Genomic DNA, 23,143 nt, shown 5'->3' with positions numbered 1-23,143 from the left:
CACGGCGGCCGCTTTTGTGATGCAGGCGAAAAGCAAAAAAGGCCGTGCGTGCGAGATTTCGGGGCACGTTTAAGATCCCGATGTGGTCAAAATTAATCCGGAGCCATCCGCTACGGTGTGTCTCATCGGCTGCGTTGTGTCGGCGTGTGGAACCCTACAGTCAGTCAGTCAGTCAGTCAATCAATCAATCAATCAATCAATCAATCAATCAATCAATCAATCAATCAATCAATCAATCAATCAATCAATCAATCAATCAATCAATCAATCAATCAATCAATCAATCGATCAATCAATCAATCAATCAATCAATCAATCAATCAATCAAATTCTCGTGGCCTTAATGAACAGTTTGGTGGGGATGAACAACTTTCAACAGGCTCGCCTAGTCTTAATAGAAGATGACGACGTCACCTGCGTAAGTCATATTCTTGAGCTCATGAAGACTGAACCCATAAGTTTCATTGTTCTGTATGATTCGTAAACATAATGTTTCGATGTAAATACAAAACAAAAAGAAGACGAGGGGGGGGCAGCCCTCACGCACCCAACGCTGCGCATTAATAGGCGCTGGGAACGACTTCTATACTATCAACTGCGTGGTGAAATTACTATACACGTACGCCACGCCCTCTGTGGTTATGTAACCGAATGCATTTATTTATTTATTTATTTATTTATTTATTTATTTATTTATTTATTTATTTATTGAATACTGCCAGCCTGAGTGCCTTAGGCAGGAAGAGGAATACAAGCTCACATTAATAATGACGCAATAGTTGACTGGATACACATTAAAAAATACAACACACAGAGAGAGAAAAGAAAACTCGAAACACATTGACAACATTTTTCAAAGAAACAAGGAAAGAAAGTAAAGAAAAGACAACAAAGAAAACGCCTACCTACAACGAAGTACGCGCATGACACTTTTTAAAGCGCCACTGCAGAAAATTGGGCCGATAACAACTATTTTCAGTTTGAAAAAAACCGGTGCGATGACAAACATTGACACACAAAGAATAAATAAAAAAAGTACACGGAGGCAAGCGTTTACACATCGCAGAAAAATACGGCAACAATGTTGGCAACGACGCTTTGGGGACAACTATGTTTTGAGGACAACTACGTTTTGGGGACATTAAAACTCGGGACAACCTGTTGGAAGACATGCGCCAGCACCTTGTAACACATAAACAGGTATTATTAATGGGGATTTCAGCTATGTTCTGGCTGCTCATGATAAGACAACTATTGGGGCTTTTAAAGATGCGAGCACCGCGATACTCCCACAGCAAATAAAATATTTCGGAGTGGAGGAAGTGGCTGTGTGTTTGGAAAGAGCACGAAGCATTCGGCTCACGCAATTCCAAGGTAGAAGTCGTGCCCGTCTCGCCGGAATAAATTTGTCGTTAGGCCTAATTCCAAAGTAAGTACGCCGTTTCAGAGATGTTGTTTTGGGATGACTGTCGTTTCACGTGCAGAATAGAGTGTAAAAAACTCTTCGGTGGGTTTACATGGGGAATCTGAAAGTTAATTTCAAAGATGCTCAAGATTGACAGTCTTTAACAAAGTATGATAACAAATAACAATATAGAATCCTCTTATAACCACGCAACAGCAGAACAATGGCAGCTGTATAAAGAAACGATAAAAATCATAGCTGTTTATCGGGACACGTGTAGGGATTACGATGAAAACAAAAAAAATCTCTCCGGTTAACGCCGCAGTAGTTCACCGAGAAAGAATGTAAGGTCCTCGGGGTGTACAAGGAAGACAGTAGGCAAATAAAATACAAGCTAGTGGCTTTAGAAGAAGATTCCTATCAGGAAGCGGGCTGTTGGGCTGGAAAACGTGCATTCGCGACGAAACCAGGGATGCAAAATTGATTGGAACGGTAGCGTGCCTGCAGATAAGGATCACATAAAACAGGCTTTTAATGAATATTACAATGAGCTTTATGCTTTCGGGCCTGTGGACATCGAAAATTTTAAGAAACATTTTTTTGTCAATCTGCCGAGGGCAGACGGAGAGACAAAGAAAAAATCAGAAGAGCGAATAACGTCCAAAGAGGGAGAAAGCGCTATAGAAAGTTTGAACCCCGAAAAGGCGCGCGTTCCCGGGTGGTTTAAGCACTGGTTCTTACAATGCCTTTAAGGCAGACTGAGCTCCGCTGTACGTTGCTGCGTTTAACGTTAAAGCGATCCCTGCGTACTCATTCCCGCAACAGAAGAAACGAAAAAACTTTAAAAAGTGTATCGTCGTACTGACCCGCATCTTTAGCAAACGTACACTATAAAATTCTGATCAAGGCTCTACCCAATAGACTACGAACAGTGTTTTGAAAAAACGGTTGGTCCGCATCTGACGCTCGGCATCTCACGAAAATCCGCTTTCACCAACATCCGTGAAGTCAGCTGCATTCTTGAGTGCTGCGCCACCAAGCACGCAGGGGTGACGTGCTCCAGTTGGACTTGGAAAAATCTTTGGACTGTGTTGCCCACAAGGTGTTCTTTGCAATTATTGACCACGTCCATGAAAGCTTCATGATGGCTCCATAACAGCGCTCCACCGTGGTTCCACCATGCGTAGTATCTCAACCTCGGCATGTCGTCAGAGGCGGAACAGAAAAATAGAACACTGCGTGCCACGTGACGCCTCAGCATGACGGCACGTGAGTAGAACAGGGGCACGCCAGTGCGCAGAACTTTGCTTCTGGGGAAGCCATAGCGTGTATATACCATACTGCTTTTTGAACCAATTCGCGTCAACAGAAGAAGAAACGAAAGCGAAGCAAGAAACACAAACATGATGGCGCAGTAAAGAAGCCTGCCGATGTAATTCACACTAAAGATGAAGAAGCTAAAACGAAGGAAGAGTCGCAAATACAATGCAAAAGTTAATACAGTTAAAGCTCGGTCATTTGAACTCGCTTAATTCAAACTTACAGTTAATTTGAACTGACACCCTGGTCCCGGCACAGCCCTGTACATTTCAATTGGAGAAAACTTCCGATAGTTCCAACGCGTCGGTATCCAGAATGGTTAATTGGAACTGGAATCCCCTGGTTTCCCTCATTGCTCGCAGAAGTTGTCGGCACGGAGTGATTACAATCTGTTGCGGATGCAAACCAAACCAAGTTTACTTGAGATGCGAAGCAACGCGCGCGCTACGCTGCTGCAACAGCCTATTTCGCTTCCGCAGTGAACGCTTACTTTTTTATTTGGAGTGCCTCGAGCCTGAAATGTAAATAAAGGTGTTTTCGAGCGTAAAGAATGTCATTGTTACCGAAATCACCTGCCACAAACGTGTAGTAGTGCCTACTTCGCGATGAAAACTCCGGGGATGGCTTGTTTGTGTTCTGCACACACGCTGTGGCGCGATGTCGATTCATTCTGGCGCCCGACGGCTAATTCGAACTCCGTTTAATTCTCACAATTTTATCGTTCCCTTCGAGTTCCAATTAATGAGCGTTTACTGTATAACACAATGTAAAGAGTAGAGAATAAAGAAGTTTAAAGCACGTAACCAGACTGAGTGCAACGAAAAGTTTTTTTTTCATCTTTTGGTGCCCTTGTATACAGCAAGGCTGAGAAAATGTTGCTTAGCTTTGCGCTGAAAAAGTCGTTACGCTTCTTGGCACGGGGTTGCGGGTTAAGTGTTCATACGCTGTGTTTCTTGCGTGTGTGGGAATCCCGCTGCCTGCCCATCAAAGAGCAAGCGAAATTCGCTCAGTTGCAGTGCGGGTGGGAGGAATACGAGCGCCTCGGGGAGTTTCAATTGTAGCGTACGAGGGGTGAAAGAGACATGTGCCTTCTCCCGGTGGCGGCAGGTATACAGAGCGCCGCGCCGAGCTAAGGTCGGTGGATGCGGCGGGGTCAGCGCGGGAGGAGAAGGTTGCGGGCCACAGGTTGTGTCCCCGCGGCGCGAGCCGGGGTCCTTCGCGGCGAAGGAGCGAGGGGGCGGGGGGCGACGCATCGGCTGTCGGCTCCGCGGGGACCGGGGCCCCGCGCCATTGGCCGCCCCGTCCCGACACGGGAGAGGGCTGCTCGACGCTGGGCCCGAGCGAGAGGAGGGCCTCACTTAAAAGGGGGACCGCACGCCGGAAGAAAAAAAAACGCCGCTTCACAGCTGCCGCTCACAGTTCCCGCCGCCGAGGGACGTCCCGTGTGTGTGTGTGTGTGTGTGGTGTGCGCCTCTGATCGGCACCAGGCCGCGTCAGGACGACGACAGCCAGACCCGGTGAGCCGGCAGCCGACGGGGCGACCGCTTTCGGACGAGCCACACTCGACGGGAACACGTGCGTAGCTGCCTTGCCTGTCCTTTTCATTGTGCTTCGGCGGTGTTCGAAGATGTGCTCGCCGTAGCTGAAGTTATTATGCCGGCATCCATGAAAAGGCAACTTGGACTTCAAAAACGCGTTTCGAACACCATTTTTTTGAAGAATCGCTTCCTAACAGCCACGTCGTGACAACACTTGGCGCCGACTGGCTCAGAACTGGGGCTGTTCGATAAATATACGTCTTTTGTTTCTGCGTGTGATGGTATTACTGCCGCGCGGAAAGCGGGGTTTACGAAAAATGATAGGTGTTCTTTTACGTAAGGCGTTATTTCCGTTCACGCACAAATGCAGGATCACAAAAAAAATTTCGTTAAAGGCGGGTCAGAGGCTTATTATTTGAAAAGCCCTGCAACGTCAGCCGCTTATGCAAATAATGCTGCGTGGAAGTTTCAGCGTGGTGGATTAAAGGTCTTGCTTTTGCGGAGCGCCGGCTTCACAGTGCTCGCACACTCAATCGCGTCAAGCGATTAAAATTTACTTTCACACCAGGCCGGTGTGGTGGAAGCGAGAATTTTTCACGAATGGAGCTCTGAAATTGGAGTTACGGCCGGCCTTCAAAACCAAGAGTGAATTAGAAGATCTCTACGTAGGTTGGCTTGAAACATACCAAGAACTTGATGAGTAGAGTAGGGCGGTACGTAGCTAAAATATCTTCAGTAAGAAGCCAACTCTTAAGATTTGTTTGTAATTGACACCGAGTAATTATTGCCGCTATCCAGGCAGGAAAAAAAGCAACAATATTAAAATGGTCCAAGTCACCCACAAGGTGCAAAAAAGACACGTTGAAAGCAACGCTACGTGCACCTTTACCAGAGTACATTTTTAGAAAGAAGGCGCTGCCACAAGCGCCGATTTAAAGTTCAGTTTTTAGTGACCTCAAGGTACGCGACGCATGTCTCCTTTGTACACGTTCGCAGTATATGCAAGCATTTTCCACCTGACTACGCAAGCCTTCTTGAGCAAATCACGCCCACTTCGTGAACAGGACATATATAAAGAGCACTTCGGAAGTCGCCTTCGTTTAAACACTCCCGACCGCACTCCGTCGAGGGTGTTATCTCTAGAGCGTTGGTTAGCTGCCGACTAAACTAACAAGTACAGGAACGATCGATAAGAGGACGCCACAGGCTAACAACGAGATTTTTGAAGGGAAATACTTGTTACTTACGTAGGTGGAAGCGTCATTCAATAAAAAAATCTTTCAGCAACATCCTGATTTCAAAGTTCAGTCGATGTTTATTATTATTATTTTGGAGTGAGCCATAGCTATAATGGATCCGGTAGCCCAGCTTCGTGCGTTTGCTTTATGCGCCATGGATATGGCAAGTGCAGTGGAATTTTCAACAAGGGCGACCTGGTTCTTCGACCACTTCACCAAATACGATGTGTTCCACATTGTGAAGACTAGGAAGACACAAAAAGATGCGTTACCGTTCGTTTTCAGAATGGAATAAAAAAAATCTTGGTTGCTGCAATCGTAGCCACAAAACCAGAATATAAAGACCAGGACACTGCGTTCAGGCACTAATCCTGACACAACCGGATCCACCCGGAACCGCGCGCAACCGGATGAGGGCGCGTGCAACTGGCGTTGGTTGCACGAAACGGCAGTAATACTTCCCGTTCCGGAATTATATACGTGCCTCTACTGATATACAAACGTGGTACTTTTCGTACTGTGCGTCGCCCAACCTGCCTCGCTACACCAGCACAGATGGGGACGTATGGTAATCAACATTATCCTACATTCAAGAGCTGCTTTAATTATTCTTGCTGCCGTCGAGATACATGCAACATATCGTCCCTGCACAGCAAGGCTTAAGCAGTGTTACACGTGCGGGATATGCTGTGCTTTTTAGAGTAACGGGGTATATAACGGCGCTAGAATGGAAGAGGACCTGCTCGCCGGTACCGTCTTTCAAAGTTTCCTCATCGTCAATTACGTTGCTCTTGGGCAGTTTCAAGAGCACTTCACTATGACTACAGGTCATAGTGATTGATCAAGTGCAGAAACGGGAGCCACTTTGCTAGTAGTAGTAGTAGTAGTAGTAGTAGTAGTAGTAGTAGTAGTAGTAGTAACACTATTTTGCCCAAAAGTTGTGGTAATTGTATTACTGAGTTATTCACTCAGTCATAGAGACCGCGGGGCTCCCGATGCTTTGGGAGCTCGTTGTCTTCAGCCAACTGGGCGAAGGCCTCTTGCACGAGGGGAGCTGGGCTAGAGGTAGCAGCCTCCCACTGTGGTAAGGATGATATTTTATGAAGGACGGGATGAGTTCTTCTACGGGATGCCGGCATGACCAAATGATGTGGTGAAGCGAGGCCCGTTCTACAAAACAGTCTTGATATAGCAAGCAACTTGATATCCCGCAGGACATAAGATGCACGTGATATGTGGAGTGGGCGATGGAGGTGGGGCAAGCACGATCCTGGCAGAAATGGTTGAGAATATCGCCGAAAGTGTGGAGATGGTCCTTATAACGAAAAGGTTGCCGGTTATCTTCAGAGGCCCTATGAGGCTCTAGGTGAACCATATCTCGAACAGTCTCATTGGCTTACTTATTTTCCATTAGGACAGAGTGTGCCGTTGACCAGATGACGAAACTTTATTTTTCATTTCTCAGTACCCCGGTGGGTGGCGCTAACGTCTCCTTAAGTTCGTGATGCCTTTTTCTTTCGTGAAACATTCCGAATAAGATTCACCCGTTATTTGCACGAGTGGGAATACCATCTTCACACACCGCTTTCACTCCAAGACCTTTCAAGCAGAATACGTCCGCCTGAGGAGTAGGTTGCCGGGAATTCTGGGAAGAACGTGGCGTATTAGGAATAGCCAAACTCCCAAACCTATATTCTTTCAGTCGGAATAGTTTAGTAGTGTAAAAAGAAAGAAAATCCTAGTTTACGGGTGACTTCCACTGCGTGTGTGAGCCCGGCGACTGTAGTGGGCCGACCACTCTGTTTGAGGCGTTGAAGTCTTGTCATCACTTTTCGCTACTACTCGGCTTGTTAATACTGGATTGCCATTACGGCCGCTTTGCTTGTGCACACATCTTTGAGGAAAGTCCCACGCGCATCTTGACAGCATTTACATTTCATTAGTGCCTCTTCCTTACAACCTCACTCGTTATGTCAAGCCTGCGTCCCTTTCCCCGACCACTGATTTGTTTCCGTGAGACCGCAGTGGACCCGTTTGGAAGCAGAATTCGTCTCTAAAATGTCTAAAGACGAAAGTTTTTGTATCAATGTACGCACAGTGCTGCCACGTTGCATTTTTACTTACTTGTCATCATTTTAAAGACGATAGTCTATCTGGGCTACTTAACCGCAGAAATTTTGGTTTGTCTGTACGTATGTCTCTCTGTCTATCTGCGTGTCTGTGACTCGATTCAGCCATCCGGCCAAAGTGAAACTGAATATTCGCGATAATTTTCTATACCCACAGCCAAATCTAAACGTTTAAGTCCAGTGGCAATCTTCATACTTGTCAACATTGTTGCACAAGAAAGAAACATTACGGAAATGAGAGGCAGAAAATCAATACATAAGTGGTTATTATGATGAGAAAACTTTATTTTTCCCAAACTGGGGGAGGGAAGGGACGGAAAGGAAGCGTTCGACGGTCCTTCCCCGTCAGATGGCGGCCAGGAGCCCGTGAGCCCTAGCGGCATCTTCGGCCAGTTGGACAAGGCTGCGTTGAGTCTCTTGGTCGGAGCTGAGCAGCACGGCCTCCCATTGCTCCAGAGTCCTGATCACTTTTGTATGTGATGTTTGTTGTGGTTTCTCGGGACGACGGGCCCATACCATGTGCTGCAGGTGGGCTCGTTCGGAGCACCATCTACATTGCTCTTTGTAAAGGTCTGGTTATAGGCGGCTGTAGGCTACGGGGTTCGCAAAGGTGTTGGACTGCAAGAGTCTCGTACAGTGTTCCTTGGTTAAAGAACTCGTGGATGCTGGGTTTTTGCGATATCAAATGAAATACTACACCAACTCCAGAAAATCGTCGCCTGCTGTTGCCAGCGCCACTATAGCTCCTGGCGGAATCTTCATATATCAAACGGCAACAGTAAAGAAAGGCTCCTCTACATTGATTCCACATTCCGCTTGGAATGCACGTGGCATAGAGTTCCTCAGAAACTCTATGGCACATGGAGCAGGGCAACGTGGTTCTACAAACGTTGTAGTAAGGTGCCTCGAATCACGCCCGTCACCGACGTACGGAAGCGCTGGCATCCAGGTACCCGGCCTGGAGTAGTAGAAACCGGTAAAATTAAATTTGCGTGAGCAAACTTCTAGCGTGTTATCTTGGGAGGAACAAGACGGGAGAGGAACATCATGATAAGTGAGTAGGAAAGAGAAGGGAGGGGTTTACATGGCAGGGGCGCCAGTCGACTATCGTCTTTTTTCGACATTTGTAACGAAAGGAGAAGATACGCGGCCATTTTTTCGACTGGTAAATGTTCTAACAGGAAATTCGCGGAGTTGCAACAACACCCGATCTGTGTCTTCACACCGATCCAGACATGCGGCATGGTGTACACCACGTTTGACACCAACCATGCCGCTCCCGAACACCATGGTGGCGAGCTGGACGCTCTGCGTTCGTTGTTAAGGTGTGCCTGTTCAAAATTCAAGTCTATTCTTGTGGATACTTATCGGAGATATCCAGCAAGATACCACTTCTCTGTTGCCAGCCATCTGTAACCTCAAAATCTTCCTACAAAATCACATGCACTCTCGAACAATCCTAAGGGATTGGGATTCGAACACAATAGACCAAATTGGTGAAGAAATTGAGAAAGGAAACATGCTTAATTGCTTCTACCCCTCTAAAGCACTTCACAACATTATGGCACTCACCGAAAAAAAATAGTGCTATCCCGATGTAGAACAAGCTGTTTCTAAAGGCCCTAATCGCAAAGCTTGAAGATTGTTTTGCCAACTCACAGATGAGCGTTTATGACGTGATTTCAGAATACCGTATTCACAATTACGTCGGAAACGCTCATCTGTGAATTTAGTGCACTTCTTAAGTGCACTCATTAAGTGCACTTTTGGTGGCACCAGAAGTGCACTTAAGTGCCAGCCCACACTACAGGAGGAAGTTGCCATCAACCGTGAAACTTGGGGAAACGCAAACGGCCCCTGTCGACTTGAAAGAAGCGCAGGGTCCTCAAGAAACACGCACTAAGCCGCCACCATGCGAGTTCCAGACTTCACGAAGGGTGCAGCCTTGCCTGGACTCTTTGAAACCGTACCGGCGTCCGCATTAAAGAACCCGCGAGCATCTTCTGCGCTAAAGGAAAGACTACTGATAGGGTAGACTCAGAAACTGCAGCATGCATGGCGTCCGCCCATAAAAACATTGTTACTTCTGGGCAGGGGCGGGGCTCATCTTGGAGAAAGCGTCGTCGGCCTGGAACATTCCTTTAACAGAATTTCGCCTACCACATAAACGAATTGTAATATAATTACTGAAGCAAAACAAATACAGTAAAAGCTCGTTAATTCGCACTCGGTTAATTCAAACATACGCTTCATTCGAACTGACGCCCTGGTCCCCGCACAGCCCTGTATATTTGAATGGGGGTACGCCCCCGATAACTCGAACGCGTTGGTATCCAGAACGGTTAATTCGAACTGCGTCCCCTGGTTTCAATCGGTACTCGCACAAGAAGTCGGCGCAGAGTGATTGCAGTGTGTTGCAAATCCAAACCACAACAAATTTGCTTGAGATGCAAAGCAATAAACCAAAAAAAAAAAACGATCAGCGTAGCGCGCGCTGCGCTCCTGCAAAATTTTATTTCGCTTTCGCCTAACTGGCTGATCAATTAATTTTCTTCACTGTTCGAGCTCCATGAACATTATTTACGAAATCACCTGCCACAAACATGTAGTAGCGCCTCATTCGCGATAACGAGTCCAGAGGTGGCCCCTTTGAGTTCTGCCCACGCAGTGTGGGGCGATGTCCTTTGGTTCTAGCACCCGCCCGCTAATTCGAACTCCGCTTAATTTGAACAATTTTATGGTCCCCTCGGAGCGCCAGTTAACGAGACTTTACTATACCACGGGCCCGATTCTCTAAAAAAGGGGCGTCGGCTTGAAGCGGCGCAGTAGCGCCATGCAAATGCATGTGTTGTCCGGTTGGGGCGCCACTTTGAAGGGCGGAGTAAGCAGGAAAATAAGTTAGGGGACCACTGTAACAATAGTGCTAAGCGAGACGCACTGCCTCCCGTCGTTTTGCGTGTCGCATTGGGCCCTTGTTACAGTGCTCCCCTAACTTGTTTTCGTCTTTCCTCCGCCCCTCAAAGCAGCACCCCAACCGGAGAACACATGCATTTGCATGGCGCTACCTCGCCGTTTGAAAACGACGGCCTCTTGTTTTACAGAATTGATCCTCGGGACAACGATGCACCGCAGACACTGCCGGCGCTTAACGCTGCATAACACCCACCGTACAGGAAGGCTCAAGACTCGGAGAGGAAATTGCGGAATGCAGTATTTTCATCTCTTGGAGAAGGGCACCATCGTAGCTGAATTAATGACAACCCGTCATTATCATTCTATCATTAAGCTAAAGCGCGCGGCAAAAAAACTACGAAAATGAAACTTTCATAGCCGGATTATTGTGGTAGGGAGAAAAGATTTGATGGAGAATAAAACTCAATTCTTCCGTAATAGATTGACCAAATGTATGAAATACTCGCCTAAAACGTTTTGGAGGTGTGTACCTGTCTGGCAATAAGACCTCAATAAACGCAGTTTTAGGGAACTAAAACGTCTGTAGTCAGCCGACGGACATTGCGCAGGCTTTCAAAAATTTTTCGGGGTCCGTTTTCACTTCATAGGCAACTGTGAATTTCGCAGAATAGCTAGCCGAGGAATTAAGTGATAGTGGTGTTGTGTCGCAGGAAGGTGTGCTTGCGTTTCTGTTAAACTTGGACGTAAAGAAATATTGAGGGCCTGATATGATACCAAATGCATTTTTGAAGCTATATTGCGAATGGGTGTATTATTTTCTTGTTATACTTTTTCCCAATCTCATCGCAAAAGCCCTTATGCCGAGCCAATGGCTTCCGGCGAAAGTCGATCGCGCCGGTATTTAAAACAGGAGACAGACTGCATGTGGGAAATTACCGCCCAATTGCTATTACGTGTGCAGTATGCAAAATATTATAGCACATAATCAGTAAATATTTGGTCGAATACATTGAAAACAGCCACCTTTTTTTATTAACAACAGCATGGGTTTCGGAGGCGTCTTTCAACTATAACACAATTGTTGGAAATTTCGTATTGTTTCGCTGAAGCCATGAACTCGAAAGAGCAAGTTCATGCAGTTTAGATTGATCTTTTGAGAGCCTTTGGTGGAGTTTACCCTGTGAACCTTATTAATGAGTAGAATGATTTCGGCATTAATCCAAGAATCATGTGTTGGATTAAGGCCTATTTACATAACAGTCAACAATGTGTCGAAATTGCTGGAACGGTCACCCAGTTTACCCGTAACATCTGGAGAACCTCGAGGGTCTGTTTTGGGACCTATTTTACTTGTTTTATCTATAAATGACATTGCAAACTCTGTGCATTCAGCTATTGAAGTGCGACTATTCGCTCACGACTGTTTGTTGTTTTGTCGCGTTAAGAGCGCTCGGGATAAGGAACTGCTGAATGATTATTTGAAAGCTGTGCATGATAAATTATGGAAAAAAAAAACGTTCTTATAACAGTTACACAGACGTCCCGACTGCATTTAAACTATACCATGATTGACATTGAAATTAAGCGATTGAGTAAGCTAAAATATCTTGGTCACGCAATTGCTAGAAATTTGAACTGGAATTAAGCCATTGGTAATTTATGTACGTGATCCTGCGCAGAAAAAACTAGATTTTTTTAGACGAAAGCTCAGAGACGTACCTGGGGAAGTTAAGCTGATGACATCCAAAAGCTTTGTTCGGCCGACTCTGGAATGTGGAAGTATAATCTGGAACCGGCATCAAAAGTATACAATAAATAAGCTTGATCGAGTTCAACGAATAGCTTCAACTTATGCAGCATATCGCAGGAATCACTTAGTGACTGCCTTACTCGCCAAAGCTGAACTTCCGTTACTAGCCTCGCGTAGAAAACGGCCAGGCTTGAATTCTTTCACGAATTAATACAGCGGCGAACTGAACATACGCCCTGAGATATATCGGGAATTTCCCAAGCATGAGTCTTTCCGCATCAACCATCCGTATGCTGTTTTGCCTTATCCTCAAAGGGATTGTGTTTTAGCCATTCCTTTCTGGTCGAAACTGTTGCGCACTGCAACAACATTGAACGGTGATTGTTTGTAGACCCAACTACCATTAGTAGCTTTGTAAAAAGTTGAAAGGAATATTTAACTTGCATCAGTTATTTTTGGTCCTTGTTCCTTGCCCTTTTACTTGTGTATCTTTTGTGCGCATAAATGCCGTTTATGATGTGCTTGCCCATTCCTGTAACAGCCTGTAAGGGCTAAGAGTATCTGAAAAGAAAATCAAATAAAAATAAATAATGGAGAGCTGCAGTTTAGCCATCTAGATACCAGTGCAGAGCCGCTGTCCTTAGTGTTATTGTTAAGACGCTCGACTCTTATCAAGTTGTTATAAAGGCTGAGCGCCCGTTGAAGGGAAAAACTATGAGTCCCGCGGATGTTCCGTGATCGTTAGCAACGTGGATCCGTACAAAAAATGTTAGGAGAGCACTCTCTATTGATTGTCATGCGGCGGGAGTAAAACAGCTGACACGCCGGTTTGACCCGATGAGATTCGGCAACATTTGGGACAGAGAAGGGCCGTAATCGAAGCGACGCGTGCCTGAGCACAGACACCAGAAACATCCGTTGTTGCTTCCAGCTACCCAGTCACAGCACCTGGAAGAGTCCTGCTGCTAAATGGAAGTCCAGAAGTGAAAGTGGTGGGAAGAAAGACTTTCCAACAGCAAACTGGCAGTGCTAAAGAGCCGACATTTTCGCATAGAGCAGAGGTGCTCAACCATGAGTGTGTTGGGGACCCCTCTTGTGCTAGCAAGTGGAGTGAAGGACCCCACGATGAACTGTATTGATCCTAGTCATATTGTCAAACAGTTGGCACCAAATGCGGCCGAAGGCGCTCACACATATTCAATGTCCGCTTTTTCAGGCTGACTTTATTACTATGCATGTGGTATTGTCAAACAATTTGCTCTATCAGCTAATAGTCGCCCAAACGCTTATACGCTGCCTTATGTGCGTTTGGCGTTTTTGCATAGCTAGCGTGTTGTGGAACAAGTCGACGTTAAAAGATGTGCTACGCGGAGGAAACAAAAGATACAAGCCATGCAGCGAAGCCCCATTTCTAGATTGGCAGCCATTTAGGTTTGGCCAAAGCGAGAAATGAGTGGGGAATAGAGTTTTTAGGAAGGCTTCATGGACCCCTGAAATTCCCTCACAGACCTTTTGGGGTCCACGGGCCCCTATTTCAGTATCACTGCAATAGAGAAAGACACTAGTTGCCAAGCAAGATTCCCCTAGAACTTAAACGACGGCGAAGCTTAAGACTACGGTGAAAGGTTTAATAACCCGAGAAAAAGCTAGGAGACTACGTTTCGCCATTGTCTGGATCTGTTCGCAAGAAGCGGCAGCAGAGGCATCGCGCCAACAAGTCAAGGAGGAGTGTCGCAAGGTGTCCGACATGAATAGGAGCCCGCGTGCTTGCCATCGACATGTGCAGAATCGTCACGTTCAGAAGGATTGATTGTGGAATATAACGCGCCGAAGTTGCACCTAGGCTACAAGGCGCGCACTTAGCATCTTTAATGTGCACCAAAAGCAAGACACACGGGCGTTTTCACTCTTTGCTTCCACCAGAAAAGCAGCCAGCGCGGCCGCAATGGAGCCCGCTACCTGGGGCTGAGCTGCACAACGCCTTAGCAACTGAACCACCGCGGCGGGTACGTCCAGGAGGACCTGCGACTCATATGACATGCCTCAGCCGGGCACATGACATCAAAGGTTCTGTTGCGGGCATTGAGCTAGTGGGTCGCATGGTCATTTTTTTGCTAATTATATAGCTTATTTCAGCGACGTTTACGTTAAAAGTGTTGTTGGTATGATTATAACGAGGCAATCTTTCGAATGAACCAAACTTGTGTTTCATCAATATGGCCTCTTTAAGACAAAAGCCTGGCAAATTTATTAGTTTCGCATTTGCGTCTTTTCGACCTTTAGCGATGGCTCTGGGGACTCCACCACCGCTCCCTTCTGGTCTCCTTCCGCTAAACGGGAGCCAAGAAGCACTCATAAAATAGGTTGGTTTGTTCCATAGGGTATATTGTTGCATTATAAAAGTCTCGTTCGTCATTTTCGCCTCTTGGTATTTTGACGCGGATTACTATGACCGATTTGTTTTTTGATACACTGTGTTTTGGTCTTTTTTTGCTTTGGTTTCATCCGCTTTTGGCGCAAAATACTTCAACAGGAAAACTTGTGACATGCTACAGCTTCTTGGAATCTGAATTCTATGCCACTGGGAAGCAGCTGTTCTACTCACGTGACGGCATGTTCATTGTCACGCGGCACACAATGCTTTAATTTGTATTTACCGCTAGCAACGCGCGGAGATTGCAGCTCATTGGGCTACACACTGCGACCCAGGTTGAAATCCTATCGGAGCACGGATGTGCTTTTAATGCGTAGCATTATTTGCCAAGCGCCCCTAAGCCTCAATCGTGTAGCGCCGTGCCCTTGCAGAAGATATTTAATTTACGGAGTTAACACATATAATAGTTATAATAGCGGAAATGGAGATAATTGGTAAAAATGAAAAATGAACAGAAAATACGCAAAACTAGAAAAATTAAAAACGTATCAAAGTTAAATGAGAAAATCAGAAATGTGAAAAAGGGTTGAAAGTTGGGCGAGTTGGTAATGATGCATCTCAAAAAACCAACTGCGAGCAAATTAACCGGGACAGTGACACATCAAGACCGCGCAAGCGCACCTTGTGCTGCCTTCGTGCGTTGCGGTCCTCATTAATTGGCGCTCAGTTTGTTTTTCGATATGAAAAATATGTATCTTATACATCTCCCTCCTAAAACGAAAGCTAAAATAGCTAAGGCCGGAAAAGAACGGCGGAAACACGAATAAGAAACCGTGAAAATCAACCAACCGTGTAACGCCCTGTATGTGCACAAAAATGCATAGTTAATTTAATTTAATTTTTTTTTCTTATTGCATACTGCCCACCTTCACAGGTGCAAGCAGACTGGCAAGATACTAACATAAAGAAGAGGATCAGAGACATAAGTAAACCAAAACGCATTTTAGAACAATTTTGCAAACCAACAAACACGACAGGAAAACACCATAAACCTGTACACAGTTTCTTTTCGCCTATTCGATTCCTCCTTATGTCGCGCGGAAAAAGGAACATTTAAATCTACCTGTACGGACGAAGAAGTGTTACAGTTTGTGAATGATGATTCCCCGTATGTTTCGTCGATACAGGTGTCAAGTACAGTGTCGGGTCAAGCGCTGTTTGTTTGCGCAATAGGAGGGGAGAGAAATCGGCACGAAATTTTCGCCGTCGTGATTCAAGCAGCTCAATGTCATTTGCTTTAATTAGATCAGAAGGGAATCTAGTCTGCCTAAACTTATAATATATACAGTGTGATCAAAGTTAGGTCAACAGTTTTTTTTTTTTTTTTTTTTTTTTTAAGTTAGGCGTTTAGGTGTACGTGAATACCAGCGCTACAGTGAGGTTATCGCCACGGGAAACACACAATGAGGGGTAACTATTGATGTCGGTGGCTTAATTAACTAAAATTGAATAATTAACCTTATAGCGGCTGCAGTACGCAGGCGTGCTTGTATTGAAGAGTTCCTTCCATTCGTGACGTGCCTGCTGTGTACAGAGTTTAGTGTGAGAACGGGTTGGAGGCATAGACAAAAGTGATGACTGGCACCCTTTCAGTCTTGGCTGGTGTCACAGCAATCTGCAGCAGGCGGTACCGCTATCGAAACATAGACCAAAAGGGAGGAGTATTACGCCGATCATCACTGTCTAGCATGCTAATCATGCTAACGGCAATTAAACTTCGTCGTTCGATATTTCGGAGTATGGATGTACTAGACGGATTCTGCTAATGAAACTGTGTAGAAACGCTATTGTGTTTATCTTCGAAATACCAACATGCCTGCTTACTGCAGCCACTAAAAAGTTTATTATTCCATTTTAGATAATCAATCCACCGACGTCAATAATTACCACGTAACCCGTGTCCCCCTGGGCGCATAACCTCTCTGTAGAAGCGGTCTTCACGTAAAGCTAAGCTCCAAATTTAAAAAAAAAAAACTGTCGACTTAATTTTGATTACCCTTTATACTGTACAGCTTTCCTTTGCATCCTTCGAGTTTGCTGCTGTTCTTAAGAACGGGTCTTATGTTGTGAATCCATACTCTATATTTAATCTGGATATTGATTGGTAAGCCGGGAGTTTAACATATGAAGGAGGGCTCTTAATCTATGCGATAAAGAATCCACTTTTCAGAAGGCCGAGGGGGCAATTTTCTCGATATGTCGGTTCCATAATAAATTACTTGAGGCAATTACTATTTCGAGCAAAAATTGTTTTGTTGTGTTTTTTCCTAAAGATTAGCACTCCCCAAGCTTAGAAACAAGATGTGCGGTGATATAGTGTGCGTATCTATTAATTTACAAGCATTACAATTATTTATGTTATGAGGCAATTAAAATTTTTCTTTCGAAGAGAAAAAAATTCTTGTTTTCTTAAAATTAACTATACTCCTAGCGCACAGAAAATGAATAACGCTGGTGGTGTACAAGTATTTATAGATCTGTAGACATTCGGGTAAATAAGGATTTCAGTTCTCGCACGCGTCTCGTCGTAATGCCTTGTATCCAACGTCGCTTCTTTTTATAGAGTTCAGTTGCCCGAAAAGGTAAGAATGGGGATTCGTATCGCAAGAGGTAGCCATGAGGATCTCTGCGCCCAAAATCAGCAGTTCCGGTTTTGTTCTCGAGGCTCTAGGAGATATTTTATGCGGTAGCGTCAATTGACGACACGAGGGCCGAAAGGGTTTGTAAACAGGCGGCTTGCTGAGGGGGCAAACAATTTATTTTTGTATATAAGATCGAGTTAATTTCTGTTACATGTTAAACCTATCAATACAGTTTCGATCTTATCCTCGGGGAAGCCATGCCCCGACGATTACACCATTCGACCACATTCTTTAAACTTTCTCTAAGCACATGTTGATATGCAGGGCAGGAAATGTCTCGAAACAGTGCACAATTATCTTTGCAAAGGCAGATTTGTACGAGATAACGTGCTACATTTATATGTCCATAATATACAACACGAACAGCCGGGGCATCAAAACACTCCCCTGCGGTACCCAGAAGGCGACAGGAAGGCAGTCCGAATGCGGACCGCTGAATTCCGCATACTGCATTCCCTTTTAAACAGCCAATAATCCAACAAACTAAGTCGCAGGGAAGTCCAACATAGTTTAATTTTAAAGTTAGGCTGTCATAAGAAACCTTCTCAAAAGCTTTTCTGAGCTCCAAAAATGTTATATTTATTTGACCATTGTCACCATGAGTTAATGCAATTGATTAAGTTATAGTACGCAACTTTATAGTGCACCTTTTACAAACACTGGTGCAACTCGGACCGCCTTACATTCACAGAGAAGCTTCAAAGACATTAAAGAAAACACAAAATATAATCACAAATTATTTCCTGATCACCTCAGCGTTGCGGCAAAGAAAGGTGTTCGGAATACCATCAGGCCAGCTTGATTGTTTTGTTTTCAGTGTTAAGGTTATTGAAAACACATACATGAAATGACATTGACCGTCGCCATTTAAAACAATAGAACGTCGGGTAAATAAACACTTGGGAAAGATACTTGCGTCGAAGAATTTATTGAAATATTCGGCAATGGCCTTTCCATCTGTAACAGAGCCATTTGCTAACAATTTCGATGAAAACTCTTTTTTTCAGTCAAGTGGTGCCAGATTGTTTGTGTCATTTTTTTATCGAATTCAGGAAAGTGGCGTGAAAATAATTAGTTTAATAGGAACTCCCAGTTGCACGAAGCTATAGCCTGCAGTGGTTTGACTTTAGCTGAATTCGTGCGCTTCTTTTTTGAGACATGTAATTTAGAGTTTCATGTGAATACATGGCCATATATATCGCGCCCGTTGGTGTATTTTATTTATTCTGCTCTGGTGAAATTTAGAAAAAAAACAGTATTTACACTTCTCTATGAACGGTGCCGAGAGAACGCTCGTCGTGCTCAAAATCAAGAAGGACGGTTTCCAGATAATCAATTATGGACGCGTCATCTGCACGTGAGTAGTCTTTCAAAGGCCCCACTACACCACATTTGCTATCAGTGAGTTTCCGGAGTGGGACATAAAAGGCCCACAAGATGGTAGTCAGGCATCCAGGCTATGAAGGACTCAATTTAATCACTGCACTCTCGATTAAAATATATCAGACGGGAAATTGACCCGCATGAGCTCTGGACGCGCGTCTTTTCGCGAACCAGCCGGGCCACATCAAGAGTGGAGATAATATTTAACATATTGTTAGCACGTTTGTCATCTTGATGGCCAGCCTGCATTAGGTGTCAATTAATAGCTGGTAGTTTCCAGTCACCCACGAGAATTATTTTATGTTTGTGGTATCGGGACATAGGTGGCTCAAATCTGCGTGAATATTCAAGGCGCGCATTCGGAGGGCAGTACACCGCGCTCCAAATAAAACATTGGCCCCGACAAGATAACTGAATGCCTAAGTACTCCATCACACAACTAAATAGCGTCAATCTGTGGTTTTATTACGAGAGTCACACCCCAGCCCTTAGATGAACGGTTTTTATACCTCGGTGAGAATATTGTGTCGTCACTCATTAACACTGCACAACAAAGTTTTAATAAACCCTGGTTTGTGGTATAGCGAAGTACCAAACGAAGTTAAAGGAGGTCACTTTTATTTGCAATGTTTCGGCAATTACATGAAATAATCGCAGGTTTTCATTTCTTTTATAGCTATATACTGAGGAGAGGTCAACCATTTCTTCCGTTTGGTTTCCTACGTTCATGAAAAGTGACTTCTTTCAAGATTCTGCTGTCGAAATTGACTCCGCTTTCAGCCTCGTCATGGGGCGGATGGAGTTTATGACGTTTTTTTTTTTTTTTTTTTTTTGACCAGCACTTTTTCGTTCGTGACATCGTTCCAGGTATAGCATTGTTTTTTTTACTGTACAGTTTCTCAAAAGCCTTGACACTTAAGTCTTGTTCTCTCATTTCTGTTTGGACGGCCCCAGAGCTCCTTTCTTACGTCCCTAATTTTCCGGGAACAATCTTCCCCAATAGAAATTCCTATGTCGTTACTTTAGCACCCATTTCAGTATCTGTACTTTGTGCCAAAAGTTAAAAAGAAGCTTCAAAATGACAAGCTTGACCTTTTCTCGTCCTGGTTTATCCAGGCGATGTGTACTTTTGATCGCTACTTGTTCAAGCATGTCTGCAATTACTTTTTGAAAACAGCAGTTTCGAGGCGTTCGTTATTTTTGTCCCGTTGCTCCGGAACCTGTACATAATAAGATTAGATCGCCCGCAGTACTTTTAGCATGTCATCAAGTCGCCTTGGGCGTTTTCATTACAGAATTCATCACTGTAGTTTGATCCTGGCAGCTAGCAACGCTACTTTCAAGTCTAGTCAAACCTTCTACTTGTTGTCAATATCATGCATTCGCCTTTTCTTGATATTGTCACGAAGCCAAGGACGACGCGGTTGTCTTGAAGGAGAAACAAGTTTATTGGAGCGAACTTGTGCTCCCCTAACAACTCAAAATAATACAGAGGCGGCGAAGCAGCGGTCAACAAAGTGACTAGCACGGGCGAGTGTCGTCGAATGAATGCCGCGGATTCTGCTCTGCAGGCTTTTATATTTCGGCGCAAGTGTTTCTGGAAACGTCGATTCACATCCAGAACATTGTAGATCACAGGATATTATTATCGGTTAGTGACGTTAGGGCGAAACAGTCTGCTTATCTGAGTGTGATAGCCCGTACGGTATAAAAGTGAAGAATGTAAGACGCGCTTCGTTTACTGCCGGGCGTGGCCCGGCAGTAAAAACAAACAATAAATAAACAAACCCATACATGCTTCGCGGCATTACCCCCCCCCCCCCTAAGAGTGCCTCGACCCGATGCTAAAATAAAACACAGTCAGAACGAACAACAAAAAAAGTCCGTCATCTTGTTAGTAAGGTTTCAAGAGAACTACGTGGACGACTTCGGGCCTCGTGCGTCGTCGTGATGTTCCGGAATCACCATCGGGGATCACCTCGTAGGTAAGTTGCCCTACACGTCGTAGAATCTGGTAGGGTCCGAAATATCGCCGCAGAAGCTTCTCACTTAGTCCGCGTCGACGGATGGGAGTCCAAACCCACACACGATCCCCAGGGTGGTACTCGGCGTCTCGGCGTCGGAGGTTGTACCGCCCGGCATCCACCAGCATCCACCAAATGGCCCATATAATCGCGAGGTACACTTTCTCAGAGGCTGAGTAGTTTATTTCTTCCTTGGACAGACCACGGCTGGCATAGGCGATTACTTTCGATTACGAGGACGGCACCCAAGCCTATATCACTGGCGTCCGTGTGCATTTCTGTTTCGGCATTTTCGTCGAAATGCGCGAGCACAGGCGGGCTTTGCAGCCATTTTTGCAGCTCGCAGAAGGCTGTTTCTTGGGCATTTTCCCAGCTGAAAGGGGGCTATTTTTCGTCAAGCGGGTGAGTGGCTCTGCAATGCGGGCGAAGTTTGCGACGAAGCGCCGGTAGTATGCGCATAGTCCGAGAAATCTCCGCACGCTTTTTTTGTCTTTCGGCCTTGGGAAGTTCGCTATGGCGGAAGTTTTTGCCGGATCAGGCCGGACTCTCGCGGCGTTGACGACATGGCCCAAAAACTTGAGTTCCTCTCGCCCGGTGGCCCCCTCCACCACCACCGGGATCCCCCCCGGCTCAGCGGCACCGAGGGACGGAGAACCGCAAGGCGATGACGGCTGCCAGGACATCGAAAAGCAGGAGCCCCTCGTCGAGTATGCCGAGGTCCTGCGCTGGTATCGGCTCAAACGTCGGACTATGCCTCAACCCCACCCGGGACTGACGAGGGCGCAGGCAGTGCTCTTCCGGCAGTTGCAGACCAGATCGGTAATCACGCCGGCGCTCGCGCGCCACGTGTGCCCAGACATTTATGAAAGTGACGTGTGCAGTGTGTGCGCGAGTGCCAGAGCAACTCTGACCCACATCCTATGGGACTGTTCTCGCTACCCAACGGAAGCGGCCGCGCCACAGGGGCGGCTGCCGGATCCCATCGCACGAGCGGTTGCATCGTCGGACCTGACGGAGCAGCTGCAAGCCGTCCAGCAGCTCGAGGCGGCTCTCGCCAGGCAGAAGCCCGGGGAGGCGCCGACGGAGGCCTCGAGGGGACATCCCCGAAGGCCCCTCGCGCGCCGAACTGGCGGACGCCTGCGGGGCAATGCTTCGAGGACGCCCTAGGCAGCGTCGAGAGACGGGCTGGCTCCGCGGAGCCTTTGCTCGTCCCTCCTGCAGGCGAACATTCAATAAAGTCTTTTCTCTCTCTCTCTCTCTCTCTCTCTCGTACGCGAAGCGGCACTTTTCAGGCTTCAGCGTTAACCCCGACGTACGGATTGCCTCGAGTACAGACTGCAACCTTGCGAGGTGTTCGTCGGAAATCCGGGAGAATACCACAACATCATCGAGGTAAACGAGGCAGGTGTGCCACTTCAGGCCAGCTAGCACCGTGTCCATGACTCGTTGAAACGTTGCTGGCGCCGTGCACAACCCGAACGGCATCACCTTGAACTTGTATAGGCCGTCCGGGGTTATAAATGCAGTCTTCTTTCGGTCTCTCTCATCCACTTCAATTTGCCAGTAGCCGGTCTTCAGATCCATCGATGAGAAGTACTTCGCGTGGCAGAGGATGTCGACGGCGTCGTCGATTCGGGGGAGGGTGTACACGTCCTTTTTGGTGATTTTGTTCAGTCACCGGTAGTCAACGCAAAACCTTAATGTGCCGTCTTTTTTCTTCATGAGTACGACCGGGGCAGCCGAGGGGCTTTTCGACGGCTGTATAATGTCGTCGCTGAGCATGTCGTCGACTTGAGTACGGATGGCTTCCCGCTCGTGTGAAGAGACGCGGTATGGTGACTGTCGGGTAGGTCGGGCTCCATCTTCGGTTATTATTCGGTGCTTCGACAGAGGTGTCTGACGTAGTTTTGAGTTCGACGAAAAACACTCTCTGTAGCGATGCAGCAAATCCAATAATTTCTTCCGTTCTTCTTGCGGTAGCGCCGGATTCACGTCGAAGGGATTCGGAAGCTTGAAGGTCTCTTCGGGTGCGCGTTTAAAGTCAACCGCGATCACGTCACTTGCTTCTTGCGTTTCTTCGAGGTACGCAATTGCAGCGCCCCTGTTTGTATGCTGGTATTCCTCGCTGAAATTAGTCACCAAAACTTGGGATTGGCGTTGCGTAAAGCGCGCAATGCCTCTTGCAACGGAGACGCCGCGGTCGAGGAGCAACCTTTGGTCACTCTCCACGATAGCGTCGACGCCAGGAACAGCATCTTTACAGTAGAAGTTGATCATCAAGCTTGCGCGGGGTGGCATTGTGACATGATCATCGGCCATCCTTAAAGCAGCACGGTGTTCGGGGTTCGGTTCTGGCGTCATGGAATG

At 46.2% G+C, this 23,143-nt stretch overlaps 1 protein-coding gene across 1 annotated transcript in view; it reads left to right on the top strand.

The window, feature by feature from the left end:
* Positions 1-4,093: 4,093 nt before the first annotated feature.
* The window catches only part of LOC144151732 (uncharacterized), a 232,278-nt gene continuing 213,228 nt past the window's right edge, over positions 4,094-23,143 (top strand). The window contains exon 1 of the mRNA XM_077682852.1: positions 4,094-4,300. The gene's annotated coding sequence lies outside the window, so the exon portion shown is untranslated. The remainder of the gene's footprint in view (positions 4,301-23,143) is intronic.

The sequence above is a fragment of the Haemaphysalis longicornis genome, unplaced genomic scaffold (genome assembly GCF_048455015.1).
Source record: "Haemaphysalis longicornis isolate Haplotype H1 unplaced genomic scaffold, Haemaphysalis longicornis Haplotype H1 scaffold_9, whole genome shotgun sequence".
NCBI lineage: Eukaryota > Metazoa > Arthropoda > Arachnida > Ixodida > Ixodidae > Haemaphysalis > Haemaphysalis longicornis.
This window is presented reverse-complemented; position numbering and strand designations above follow the sequence as displayed.